Consider the following 12,859-nt stretch of genomic DNA (forward strand, 5'->3'; position numbering starts at 1 on the left):
CAGCTGGGAGGGAAGGGTTTAAATGAGGTGCCTTGGGTGCAGAAGCCTTTGCTGCCCATGAGGAGCTGCTGGAGATGTCTCCCAACTCTCCTCTCCAAACAGAAGTGTAGGTGGCTTGTGTTGAGGTGAGGAGAGCTCAAACTCTGGTTGAACCACTGGTTTCTAGGTGCTTTGGTGCCCTGCCTTTTCCCCCTGATAATTGATCATCCCTGGTTGATCTAAGTTTGTTTTTACGTTTTGTTTTTACTGCTGGCTTGGACAAAGCATCTCCAAGCCCTTTCTGCCTGGTTTGCCCATTCAGCCCAGGGTGTGTATGTTTATGGAGTGAGTTGTGCCACCCATCCATGCACAGCTGCTCCATCCCCTGGGAATTCTACATGACCAACACCAACAGGGTGCTGGAAAGCTGGGTTGGTTTCTCATGACCAACACCAACAGGGTGCTGGAAAGCTGGGGAGATTTCTCATGTCCAACACCAACAGGGTGCTGGAAAGCTGGGGAGATTTCTCATGTCCAACACCAACAGGGTGCTGGAAAGCTGGGGAGATTTCTCATGACCAACACCAACAGGGTGCTGGAAAGCTGGGGAGATTTCTGCTGGAGCCCCAAACCAGGGTGAAAACTCCTCTCTCCCCAGCAACACCAACCTCCATCCAGCCTTCCCTCTCAGCTTGAATCTCTATTGACTTTTCCGAGGCAGGAACGCTGCTGGGGGAGCGCGGGGGTGGGAGGAGAAGCCTCAGCAGCCAAAGCCTGGAAATATCAAAGCTCGACGGCAGCGCTCGGAGGTGACCGGGGGGGTCACCGGCCCCGCAGGGAGCCCCGGTTCCCGGTGGATTTCCCGGAGCTTTTCCAGCCCCGGAGCGGCGGCTGTGCCCCTCTCACGCTGAGTTAACCTTTGTGGAAATGCCAAGCGGAGCTGGAACAGGCTGTGCGTCTCCAGAGGGGGCTGAGAGGAGCCTCGGTGGCTTTTGCGCCTGATTTGCAGCCCGGGTGGAGCAGGAGGCACAAACCTTGATGAGCAAAGCTGCCACCTTGATATCAGCTGTGTTTTCCCCGCTCAGGGCCGCTTGTTTCTCCTGGAGGGACACACTCCTGATTGAAGCTGGGATTTCATAAATAAACCCCGAGGTTTCCGACAAAAAGCTCTGGCTCGGGCTCGAAGCTGCCACGAGTGGTGTGCGGCTGCTCTGAGCACCAGTGTTCCGCTCAGTTAATTAATTAGCGATTAATTAGCGTCTCCCAGGTCATGCCGACCCTCTGCTCGGGCTCTGCAGAGCATCACTACTGCAACAGGTCCCGTTCCGAGCCGGAGCCGATGGATGGATGAACCCGAGCATCCTCCAGGATGTGCCTGCGGACTGGGGAGCTCTGGCTGCGGCAGGAGGTGCTCGGTTCCTGTGCTGCCCCAGGGATGATGCTGAGAGCTCGCAGTGGCTCTGTAAACACCCAGCAGCTGCCCAGGATCGATCCGGGCTGGCTCGGCTCGCTCCGGGCACGGCACAGACCCGGAGGAGCGGGTGGGCAGCGTTGTTGGTGGAATTTTGGGAGCCTGGGGTAAGGCAGGAGAAATGGGGAGGTGCTGGTGTGAAAGGTAGGGATGGCACTGGGATTCCTCAGGTAATGAGAAATCTTCTCGCCCTGCTGTTTTCCATAAGGGTTGTGGGGTTTTTTAAGTTTATGCCGTGCCTCTTTTGAGGAACCTCTCCAAACAGCCCAAAAGTGGTCTGGGGGTTCTGCTGACTGCACCCCACCTCCCAAATTTTTCGTGGGCTCTGACCAGGCCCCTTTTGGCTCAAGGGGTCAGGACCTTCAGCTGTGAGAACCCTCCAGCCTCTCCCTCTCCTTTGAATAACTCAGAGTGAAATCCACAGGAATTTGGGTTTGCTGCAGGCTGGAGCACCTGATTGCCCTGTGGGCACCTCAGCCAAGACTGGAAGGTTGTTTTTGGGGTGCAGAGCAGCCTCTGTGAGCTGCATTTGGGGGATGCTTCCCCTCGGGGAGGGGGCAATGATGGGGGCTCTGCCCTCCCTGAGCCCCAGCAGCAGCAGGACGTGTCCTTTGTCATCACCCTGCCCCACCCTGAGCTGCTTTAATTACAGCTCTGAGAGAGATCTTCCCCTTCATTCCCCCAAATCTTCTCCTTAATTAAAATCTTCGATCTGGGCCAGCGGGAAGCAGCTGTTGCCTCTTTGCAGCGTGCTGCAAGCTGCCAGCCTGAGTGTGGGCCAGGCAGGGACAGTGAGGGGACAGCACAGGGACATTGGCACTGGCATTGTCAGCGTCCCAGCCAGCCCCAAATTTTGTGCCCAAGATGGGCTAAAAGGCCAATAATTTTTTTTCTTTTGTTGCAGCGTGCTGCGAGCTGCCAGCCCGAGTGTGGGCCAGGCAGGGACAGGGAGGGGACAGCACGGGGACATTGGCACTGCCATTGCCACTGTCCCACCTGCTGATGGCTGCAGGGAGCCTTGCCCTGCTGAAGTGAGGGCTGAAATCATCTGAGCTGAGTGGGAATCAACACTGGGTCCCTTTGCACCTTCCCACCATGGAGCTCTTCCAGTGAGGGTGAAAATGTCCCGAGTGCAATGAGCCCAAACCCATTTGGGGTTGCCATCTCCTGATCTGGAGAAGGGCTGGATGGTGCAGGTGGATGAAGGTGAAGGTGAAGCTGGGGCTGTTCCTTGAGTTTTGTCCCTGAGATCCGCAATGTGCCTGGCCAGGGGCAGCTGTTTCTCACTCAGAGGAAGCCCACTGAACCCAAATCCATGGCTGGCACGTCTCAGGTGGGACACCCCTGTGTCCCCAATCTCACCACAGCCTGGGGACATTCCCTGCCATGGCCTCGCAGCCTCCTCCAGAATTACCCAGGGAGGTGACTTTACCCTCCCTTCCTGCTCTGTTTTCCCCCAGGCTTAGCCCAGGGAGGGGATTTTACCCGGGCGTTCCTTGCAGCTCTCCATCGTCACAGCAACGGAGAAGCGTCGGGAACAATTGGTGAGCTGGTGGTGTCAGCTTTATCTCAGCTGATGTGTCTCTCCTTAATGAAACTTGTGCAAGAGAAAAGCAGGGAAAAAAAGGGAAAAGACTGCTGACAACAGATGTATTATTTCTATTTCACCTCAGATTTACTGGTGCATGCATTTTTCATTCATGGAAGAGGCTGATATGCAGATTTATTCAGAGCAGAGCAGGTACAACCCTTTGTGGATCAATTCCTGCAGCAGGCTTAGGAGAAAAGGACTTGGCTGAGCAGACAGCCATGCAAGGCACTTCCCAAAGCCAGTCCCAAATTTTGTGCCCAAGATGGGCTAAAAGGCCAATAAGATTTTTTTCTTTTTTTTTTTTCTTTTTTTTTTTCTTTTTTTTTGTTTTGTTTTGTTTTTCTGCAAATCCACCCAGGGATTGGCCAGGGGAAACTTCCACTGCAGTTACAGCTTGTGTTTCCCACATACTTTAGCTGGGGTGGTCTGGGTTGACTTTGTTCTTTTTCTAGTTCTGCTTTACTGGGGGCTCAGTGCCCCAGGGTGGCTTCACCCTGTTTTGGAAAGGGTGAATTTATATTATGGACTGTATATATATATAAAAATATATATCAATATATAAAAATATACCAATATATATCAATATATAAAAATATAAATAAATATATATATATATAATATTAAATACTGTATTATTTATATTGAGATGGCTTTCTCAGGAGACCCTTCTTTGTCCTGGCTCCTTAGTCACCAAAGTCATACCTTAAACACCTGAGCCAGGTGTCTCTTACTGGTAACTAAAATTTGGCCTCCAGACGAGTCTGAAGCTCTTCTCCTTCCATACAGAGCACGTTGTGGTTTCTCTGTGGTTTGGGGGGCTCTGCTCCCCTGGGGGAGGACACCCTCTGGAAGCCAAGCAGAATTTAATCTCCCTGCAGTGATGAAAGTGAATCCAAGAGAAGTATTTGAGGTGTTTTTCCCCTCTCATTAGGAATGGAAGACAGGAGTCTTCTGTCTTCTGGGTACTATACAACCAGCATGAATTATTTAGGACCAAGCATCTCTCCGATAAATAATTTTTTTATGTGGGGAGATTAAATCTGAATTTTTTAAAAAATATAATAACAAAAGCAATTTCTCTCTCGTAAGTCCTCATATTTCACCCAGCAAAGAGATCCCAGGCATCCATTCCTGTATTGATCAGCAAATAGGTCCTTTTATAGATTTAGTTCACCCAACCTTGTTTAATTTTGGATTCATTGATTCAATGCAAAGATCTAGATGAAAAGCAAGTGGGCTGTTTCCAGTGCTGGTGATGCTATTTTTAAATAAATCTAGTGCATGCTAAAATAAATATGCAAAACATTTTGTAAGGCCGCGTACGGGGTGGGGAGACCAGATGTACTAAAATATTTAACAAACTTTTCCCTGATTTCTCCAAATGCATGTTTTATTTACTAAACACCAGTGGAATTTAATCTCACCCAGTGTTTGCTCCGACCCGTTGTCTGGGGTGAGCAGGAACGTGGGGCCTTGGAGGAGCTGTCTGTGCAGTGACATTGGTGGCACATTTAAATGCAAAGCTCATTAACCGTGTCTGGGATTTTTTGTTTGTTTCTCCCTTTTTTTTTAATGTTCACATTCCCTACAAGAGCAAGAGATGAAATACCCATCTACAATTCCCTTTCATCTCCAGGCTGGGTTTTTTTTCCCCCCCCTCTTCTCTTGCTCAGATGACAAAGTTTCTCATTTGGTATTTCATTTGATTTCAGGAGATGAGAAAGAATTAAAAGTGTCTTCAGGAGGTTGGGCTCACCTTACTCTATCCAGGATCCTTCAGGAGGAGGATGAGTGACTTGGCAAAGGCTCCTGCCCCCAAAGGATGGGGTTCATCTCAGGGTCAGAGCTGCATCCTGGCTTTTCCTTCACCTGGGGTGGCCATCCTGCAGATCCCACAGATCCCAGCCTCCTTTCCTGGGGCATCCCATCCCACTCTGGGTGTTCGTGCCTGTCTCCTCCCAACCCTCTGCCTTCAATCCAATCTCATTTAATTGAATTGTGGTTTTGATCACATCTGACGGTTGGCAGAGATCTTGCTGATAATCAGATTCCCATGGGAGAGGTGGAAATGGGGCTGGTGGAGGAGGGAGGGGAGACAGGGGCTGGTGTGATGCCACTTGGTCCTTATGTGCCACCAGGGAAGTGACACAGCAGCCAGGCTATGTCCCCTTTGGGGATGGGTAAATTAACTGAATGTCCCAGTGGGGGCTGAACCCTGCAGGTTGTGTTGGTTTTGGTTAAAAAAAGGCAATTTCTTGGCAAAACCTTCCCACCTTGCTGCAGGTTGGGGCAAATGCAGCATCCCCCAGCACTCCTGGTGCCCAGCCTGGCCTCACCCTGCCCTGCCTGGACTCTGTGCAGGGATGTGCTCAGCTCTCTGCACATCTGCCACGTGTGTGGTGGCAGGTGGCAGCAATTAATTACAGAGATTCATGTGTGATTTGCATGAATTCAGCTGGAAGTGCAGCCCCTGGCATGGGGGAATGTTCCTTGCAGAGCCTCCTGCTCCAGGTGCCTTTCTGCCAGCCAGTGCTTCATGGGGTGTTTGTGGTGATTTTGGGGGTACCAAAACAGGAGGGGCAGAGCAAGCAGCAGCTCCTCCTCCATCCCTTGGTCCTTGCCAGGGGCTTGGGCATGGCAGGGAAGGCCTTGGATAATCTGAGACAGCAGGAATTTCCCCCCAAACTGGGATGGAAACAAAACCCTCCACCCTGACTCAACCTCTCCCCTGCGATGCCAGAGGGACACGTGTGCCCCCATTCCAGTGCCCCATTCCAGTGCCCCATTCCTGCTGACCCCAGGGCCCTGGGGAGGAGAAGATGAGGGTCCACAACCCAACCCCACCCCTGTAGGGTTGTGATGTGGGGCTGCCATTGCATGAGACCACCTCACACTGGGTTTGCAGGTTCAGATCAGAGACTCGGTGCTCCTGCTCTGCCTGAGCTCTCCCTGGCCTGGCACAGCTCTGCTCCCCTTGGTTTGGGTGTTTCAGCAGCTTTTCCTGTTGAGCTGTGGCTAATTTACCTCCTTGCTGCCTGTGGTTTAATGCACCCAATCCCCTTGGGCCAGAGAATCCCAGAATGGTTTGGGTTGGAAGGGACCTCCAAAATCATTCAATTCCAACCCTAGGACAATTTCCACAGGACCACATTGCTCCAAACTGCATCCAGCCTGTCTTTGGACACTTCCAGTGTAGAAAGAGAAGAGATCTACGACAGAACTGCCAGAGGAGGATGCAGGGCTGTATTTATGGGTGTACATCAGGAAAGAGAGACTCCTGCAAGGAGCCTGCAGTGTGCTGGCTTGGTCCAGGAGAGGTAGCAGCAAGCCAAGAGACTCAGATATCCTGGCCAGAAGGATGGGAGAGCATTGCCAAGACAAGCAGGTGTCCAACAGAGCAGCTCAGGGCCTGGAGGAGATGGGGGGAGACTGGAAAGGAGCAATGAGGAAAAAAAACCCTGAGGTGTAAGGTGACAGCTAGAAATAGAAGGGAGCAAGTGATATTTGTATCAGAGGTATCCTGGGGAAGGCATGAAGGAATCCAGCCCTGAGAGGAATCCAGCTCCTCTGTTGAAGCTTTTCCTCTCAAACCCAGCATAAATCATCTTAAAGGCTCAGCTCAGCTCACCATGAGAGAGGATGGAGCTGCCCATGGCAGCCAGGCACTTCCACTGGTCCACTGGCTTGGTTCTCACCTCCACTGGTTTGGTTCTGATCAATAATGAGCTAATTAGTTGCTATGGAGATGTAATGTGGGAGAACTTTGGGGAGAAGAAATTATAGGTAATTTTTATTTGTTTGGGCCCTGTTCCTATAGCAACAGGAGAACTTGTCACTGACTACCAGTTGGTTTCCATGGAGTTGGCTGCTAGTTCTGGGTTATTAATGCCTCCAAGCATAAAACAACTCACCTAGTAGGGCTGGTGGATTGTCCTCCATCATCCATGGGAACTTTGCAGTTTGCCAAGTCGGGGCCTGGCTCTTGCAGTGGAATGTGCATGCTCCCAAAAGTTGGGATGGATGGAGCGTTCATCATCAACCAACAGTGTGGAAGTGCTGGAAGGATCGATCGTTCTGCCCCTCTCTTGAGTTGAAGACATCGTGGAATGAATAATCCATCACTTCATGGCTTGCTCCACTCGCAGCATTGCCTGATTTTTAATTGGGTTTTCTCCGTCTTCAGCTTCCAGATGCTTGGCGTTGATCTGCCTTTCTCTGCTAAATTAAAAAGTCTTTTAGCACCTGGCAGTTTTGCTGTAAAGGGACTCACTGTAATTAAGTCCCTTTCTCCTCTCCCCAGCCCTGGTTCTCCTGAATGGAGCCGTTTGTTTTCCTGCAGCCCCTCACCTGAGGCGTTCTCATTTCCGCGCTCCTCCGAACAAAGGGGATGTGGTGTCTGCCTTGCAGAGGGCTGCAGCTCTGTCGAGGGACCTCTCAAACTCCTCCAGAAGCCTTGGAACCAGACCAAACACTCCTGAGCGCTGAAGAGACTGGATTTGGGAGAGATTGGTTTTATGATAGGTTGTAATTTCCCTCCCACCAGCTAACTCCTCAGCTTTCCACAACTGATAATTACCCAGTAGGAGCTAAAATGTCTCTCCCCACTCCCCCCTTATCAACCCATTCTCCACTTTGAAGGCACCACCACTTCTTCCCAGAGTGTCCTGGCCGATCTCTCGGAGCACCTGCTCATCCTCTGTTGCTTTGGAAGATGGTGCCACATCCAGGACCTCTCCCCTTGGAGACCGCTCTGGCTCCAGCTCTGGAGGCAGATAAGTCAATCAGCGTGTGGATAAACCTTTAATGGTGTTTGGCTGAGCTCGCCAGGCAGCCGGAAGGGAGGCACGAAGCAAAGGGCAGCTCCCCACCAGCAGCCCTGCCTGGGATCTCTTGGCAAGCTCTGCTGCTGGCCCCAGCCCTGCATGCTGTGCTCGCAGCTGCTCCGGCCCCGCTGCTGAGGCTCGGCCCAAGGAGGCTGAAGATGGGGCTGGAGGATGAGGCTGAGGATGAAGGCTGGCTGTGGAGACGGGAGGAAAGTCCTGAGCCATCCAGGTGGGGTCTGGCTGGCAAAGCCAAACCTTCAAGGTGGAAGAAAGGCTTCATCCAAGAGTTCCTGCATCGCCTTGGTGCCACTTGATTTGCAGATAAATTATGCAAGAAATCCCTCTGCAAACTCTGTTTGCTTTTCTGTGACAGTGTTCACAGGGGTCTTAGGATGAAGGAGGAGACAAAGATCTGACTTTATGTTTCAGAAGGCTTGATTTATTATTTTATGATATGTATTACATTAAAACTATGTTAAAGGAATAGAAGAAAAGGTTCCATCAGAAGGCTAGCTAAGAGTAGAATAACAAATGATGATAACAAAGGTTTGTGGCTCAGCTTTCTTCCCGAGCTAGCTGGGCTGTGATTGGCCATTAATTACAAACGTTTAACATGGGCCAATCAAAGTTCTGCCTGTTGCATTCTACAGCAGCAGATAATCAATGCTTAAATTTTGTTCTGGAAGCTTCTCAGCCTCTGAGGAGCTAAAAATCCTAAAGAAAGAATTTTTCATAAAAGATGTCTGCGACATTCTTCCATGTGTTTCTTTCCAAGAGTGGTGCCCATGGAGGGAGAGGCTTGGGAAGTTCTGTTTATTCACCATCGATAAGCAGTGATGGCTTTAGCAGAGGCTGGCTGTTGGATGGAGATGTTAGCTGGGTGAAAGGGGCACATCCAGCGCACCAGAACCAGCTCTGGGTTGGGGATGCAGGAGATGGGGGCGGGAGATGCCCAAGAGGTGTCATGCTGGGAATGCATCCCAATGTCCCTGCCTGTGGCAGTGCTGGGGTCTCTCTGCCCACATCAGAGTGGTTGGTGGCTGTAAATAACAGGGATGCTCTGGGCTGTCATCTCCAGCCTGGCTGTGATCCGTGACTCACCAGCTTCCTGTCCACAGCAACGCTATGGATTGACTCATGGCTATGGGAGTGTTTCACCCTGGGCCCACAGCCCTTTGATTTCACCAGACACCCCTGTGTGTTTACAGACCAGAGATCTCCATTTGATCAGGGCTGTGAAAACTGGTGACATCCTGCAGAGCCACTCAGCAGGTGATGCTTCATCCTGAGCTTCACCTCCTCCTCCCCTTGTGTGTGGCTGGAAAGAAATTCTTCCTGGCTTGCTTTCCTCCCAAATTTACCTCCTTGCTGTCTGCAGGGTGCAGCCCTGGGGTTTAATGTACCCAATCTCCTTGGGTCAGAGAATCCCAGAATGGTTTGGGTTGGAAGGGACCTTCCAGATCATTCAGTTCTGACCCTGGGACAGCTTCCACTGGACCACATTGCTCCAAATTGCATCCAGCCTGTCTTTGGACACTTCAGCTTTCCCAAGCTGGGCTTTGCTTCACCTGTGTTGGTGCAGTCTCTTGAAAAATCAGTGTTTTCACTGTTTTCCCATTTAATGTCTCAGCCTTCCTGAGCCTGGAGCAGCCAGGGCTCTGCACCAGAGTAGGCATGGGGCCTCATGGAGGTGTGGGAAGGCAGATGATGTGGCCCTTTGGAAACAGAATCTGAAGAGGGCTCTGAGCATGGAAATTACCTGGGAGGGTGAGCCCAGCCTTTGGAAAATAGCTTTGAATCACAGAATCACGGAATGGTTTGGGTTGGAAGGACCTTGAGATCATCTAGTCCCACCGCCCTTGTCATGGGCAGGGACTCTGTGTCCCTGGTGCCAGTGGAGCTGTGCTGCTTGGCTCTGAGCATCTGTCACCAGCAGGGCACAGCAGGGAAGGGGTGGCGGGTGCCATGTCACCAGGTGAGGCTGGTGGCAGCTGGGAGAGCCATCCTGGGGGCTGTGCTGGCTCCTGGCACATCCATGTGGGGCTCCTCTCCTGCAGCAGGCACTGAGGGACATGGTGGAGCCTCCTTGGAGGGTGTGATGGGAAAAGCTGGCGTGGCTGTGGTGAGCACTGGGGATCCCGCCCGGCTCTGTGGTGGGAGGAGGACACAGGGATTGTTTGGATGACACACGAGCTCATGCTTTTACTCTGAGTAACCTTCTCCTGGCAGAGAATGGAGCCTTCTGCCATGCCCATGCTCCAGAGGGGTCCATGGCAGAGCCCTGGAACAGGGCAGGCACATCCAGCCCCTGTTTATGAGAGTGTCCATGGCCACCTGTGGCAGCAGAAGCTGGCCATGGAGGAGCTCCATGCTGAGACAAGCCTGGGTGGCAGCTCCTTGTCATCCAGCAGCTCTGCCATGGCTCTAACAGGCAGGTTTGGGCTGTTCTCCACAAAGTAGGCAGGACCTGTTTGGGTGCGATGCTGTCCCAACCTCCTGCTGCAGGTTCTGCTGTCCCCAGTTCTTTGTGATGCCCTCAGCCAGCTCTCCTGGGAGGTTCTCTAGTGCTGAGGTGCCCAGATGGGCTTATGGTGAAGCCTAGGGTCCTTCCCAACACTTTTCTCTGCTTCCCAACACCTCCAGGATTTGTCCACATCCTAAAGGCCAAGCAAACTTTAGAGGAATGAATTAACCACAGAATGGTTTGGGGATCCCAAAGATCATCTCATTCCCATCCCTGCCATGGGCAGGGACACCTTCCACTGTCCCAGGTTGCTCCAAACCCTGTCCAACCTGGCCTTGGACACATTCACAGTCCACCCATTTTCAGCCCTGTTGGTTTTAACCAGCCATAACTTGGACTTGGAGAATGCTGTGAACCTGCAGATCCTGGACCTGGAGCAGCTCAGGAATGAGTAGGGAGAAGCATTTCTCCAAAAACCTCATGTGTGACCTCACAGCTTCAGTCTGAAATAAAACTGAGGAGTACAAAGGCACTTAGAACACACCAGACACCAGAGTTACACTGGGGCAAGCCCAGGCTGGATGACAAAGCCATTTTGCCTTCAGGAATGGCCCCAGCAGACCCCATCCTGCACAAAGGCCTTGCTGGCAGCCTCCTCTCCTCTCCTCTCCCTCCTCACAGCTATGGCCAAAAGGAGATTGCATGTGCCAAGGGGTGGATCTGCAGCCTCCTGTCCCTCCCTGCCCTGCCTCCCTGGGAACATGTCTGTCCAGGTGAGCATGGCAAGGTGTTTCCTGTGGAGCCACTAACCAGTGGTTGAGCAGGCTTGAAGGGAGGTTCTGCTCCTTCCCCAGCCCTTTCCCTGCTCTGGCTTCATCCGTGGGCAGCGTTCTCTCTGAGCTGCTGAGGTTCCTCAGCCTCCCCATGGCGGGAATGGAGGTGTGGAGGTCTCCTCTGGGCTCCAGCAGCAGAACAGGGTGGTGAGGGCTGGCTCCAAAGAGGTGAGACCTTCCTACACCAGTGCTGGGGAGGCAGGAGCGAGAGGAGAGCTCCAGGAGCCATCTCAGGAGCTGAGTGTGAGTCTGGGATAGGATGGGATGGGATGGGATGGGATGGGATGGGATGGGATGGGATGGGATGGGATGGGATGGGATGGGATGGGATGGGATGGGATGGGATGAGATGGGATGGGCGAGCCTGTGCAGCTGCTCCAGCCTTGTTTCACCTCCCACTGAGGTCCAGAAGGCTCCTTGATTGCCAGGAAGGGTCATTGGGAGGTTCAAAGCAGTGATCTACAGCAGTCCACCTCTGCTGGAAGTGTTCTAGAGGCTCAGGGGATGAATCAACCATTTCTTGTAGGACCTGGGAGGGTTAGGAGGAAATCTGGGGGTTTTCTCCAGGTCTGGGCTCCTCATCTGCCCCCAGCAGCAAAGGGAAGAGTGGATGTGGAGGCCCTGGGGGTCACCTCAGTGCTTGAAAGGACTCAGGGGGTTTTCTGGTCTAGCAATGTGCTCCAGCCCCGGACAGGGCTTTCCATCCCATCTGGGCAGCCAGGCCAGAGCTGGAGTCTGTTTTTGTAGGAACTGTTTCTGCAAAGGGATTTCCTTGCTCTGTCCTCCTCCATCTCACCACAGCCTTTTCCATGGGTGTTCCTGGGGCTGTTTCTGGGCTGTCTCTGACAGGACTCCCTGTTTGGACACTGACAGGGATTTTGTTCTCGGTGTATGCACAGGGTATTCTGTGTCCCTGTACCCTGCAGGGCAGGCTGTCCTGGGGCTGGTGGCTCTCTGGGGCTGCCACCCTCTGTGTCTGTGCCAGAGAGGAGCTCACAGGGTGCAGGGTTCATGGGTGCTGCCGTTGGGTGGGACCCAGGGCTGTGTTCCATCTCTAGGACACCGTGCTCCCTTCTCCTTCTCCATCCTGTTGAAACTTCCACCAGCCAATCAGCTCCGGCAGCAGAGCAAACATCATCTGGTAATTAATCTGCACAGATGGGCTTTGTTTGAGCAAGCTGGTGTGCACTGGCCTCAGAGGAGGGAGCAGCAGGGCCCTGGGGTGGGGGCACCTCACACACCCTGCTCCAGGCTCTCCCAAATGTCCAGGGCATTGCTGGCATCACCAGATCTTCTGGCCAGTGCTGAAGGTGGTCCAGGACATTCGGTTTTGTCAAAGGAGAGAGATGTGAGAAAATGGGTTTTGTGGTTGTGAAACCCTGATGGAGCCAGGGACGGAGGGAGGGAGGAGATTCCCACTCCCCTCTCAGGGGCTTCTGGCGCTGCTCCATGCCCTGTGATCAGAGCAGCTGGGCTTGGACATGGAAAACATTGAAATGGAAAATGCTCAAATGGAAAATGTTACATTGCTGTCAAAGATCTCACCTGGAAAACCTCAAAGTGAATGGGAATCTGCATCTCCTAAGGGAAAAAAAACTTTTGGAAGCCCTCAAGTGGTTCAGTACCCTTGAATTATTTTTTGCTCCCCTGGTAATTATTGCCTCAGTTTGTGCTGTGTTGGCAAAGTGCTGCTGTTGC

The 12,859-nt window shown here is 52.4% G+C and overlaps 1 long non-coding RNA gene across 4 annotated transcripts; it reads right to left on the reverse strand.

Annotated features, from left to right (window-relative positions):
- Positions 1 to 3,408: 3,408 nt before the first annotated feature.
- On the reverse strand, positions 3,409 to 7,903 carry LOC113459333 (uncharacterized). 4 transcript variants are annotated; one of them, XR_012582855.1, is made up of 4 exons: positions 7,618 to 7,896; positions 7,389 to 7,531; positions 6,953 to 7,259; positions 3,409 to 3,535 (listed from the first exon to the last, which is right to left on the reverse strand). It is a non-coding gene; the product is annotated as an uncharacterized LOC113459333 (long non-coding RNA). The 4 variants fall into 4 exon arrangements; XR_012582852.1 differs by having other exon boundaries at positions 3,744 to 7,259; positions 7,618 to 7,755; XR_012582854.1 differs by lacking the exon at positions 3,409 to 3,535 and adding an exon at positions 4,873 to 6,752 and having other exon boundaries at positions 7,618 to 7,898.
- Positions 7,904 to 12,859: the final 4,956 nt, after the last annotated feature.

Source organism: Zonotrichia albicollis, chromosome 16, assembly GCF_047830755.1.
Source record: "Zonotrichia albicollis isolate bZonAlb1 chromosome 16, bZonAlb1.hap1, whole genome shotgun sequence".
NCBI classification, from domain to species: Eukaryota; Metazoa; Chordata; class Aves; order Passeriformes; family Passerellidae; genus Zonotrichia; species Zonotrichia albicollis.